We start from the raw sequence: 920 nt of genomic DNA on the forward strand, positions 1-920 counted from the left end.
GTATTAATCTATGCTTTTTATTTACTAAATAATAATAATAAATATAAATTACTTTTTTTTTTTTACTAAAGATATGAGACTCGAACCCCAACATTTTAATTGAGTATGGAAAGACTATGTCATTTGAGCTGTTAGTCTTGCCAATAAATATAAATTACTTATAAGTACATATTCTATTTAGAGAAAAACCCAAATCAGCCCCTGACAATTACCTCGAAAGACAACGAGGTCCCTGACAAAAAAAAAATCCCAACCCGGCCCCTGACAAAAAAATAAAACCCAATCCGGCCCCTAACAATTACTTCGAAAGGACAACGAGGCCCCTGTGCCAAAAAAAAATCAATGTTATTTTTTTTGGCACAGGGACTAATTAGTCAAAAAAAAAATATCAGGAGCCAGATTAAATATCTTTTTTAGTTTTTGACTATTCATTCAAAAGACAAAGCGATTTTCTATAATTTAAAAATTCTTAACTGATCTCTAACTATTTAAGTAATGCACTACAAAAAAAATACTGAATATAGTTAGATTTAGCGTCTCGAGTTATCGTCAATTTTATCGACGGATTTATGGAGAATTTTGTTGTAAAATTCGTTATGTCAAATTATTACCGATAAATTTACTTATCTAACAGTAATTTTGTGGGTAATATTTGGAGAGAAAAAGTACGAAATAGGTGTGAACCATTTTTGTCGGAATTATTGTCGGATTGTTCCAACAGTAACACATTTTAGTTAAACGTTCCGTTTTGGTGGCACGCAATAGATTACCGTCGGATTTATCCAACGGTGAATCCGATGGTAATCAAATCTAAAATTGAGAGCGCGAATCCTCTCCCCTTCATTTCTCAAACCCCCTCTATCTCTCAAACCCTCTTCTCTATTTCTCTCTCTATCGAACCCAGTCCCTTTTGCCGCCGC

The sequence above is a fragment of the Arachis ipaensis genome, chromosome B07, assembly GCF_000816755.2.
Source record: "Arachis ipaensis cultivar K30076 chromosome B07, Araip1.1, whole genome shotgun sequence".
NCBI classification, from domain to species: Eukaryota; Viridiplantae; Streptophyta; class Magnoliopsida; order Fabales; family Fabaceae; genus Arachis; species Arachis ipaensis.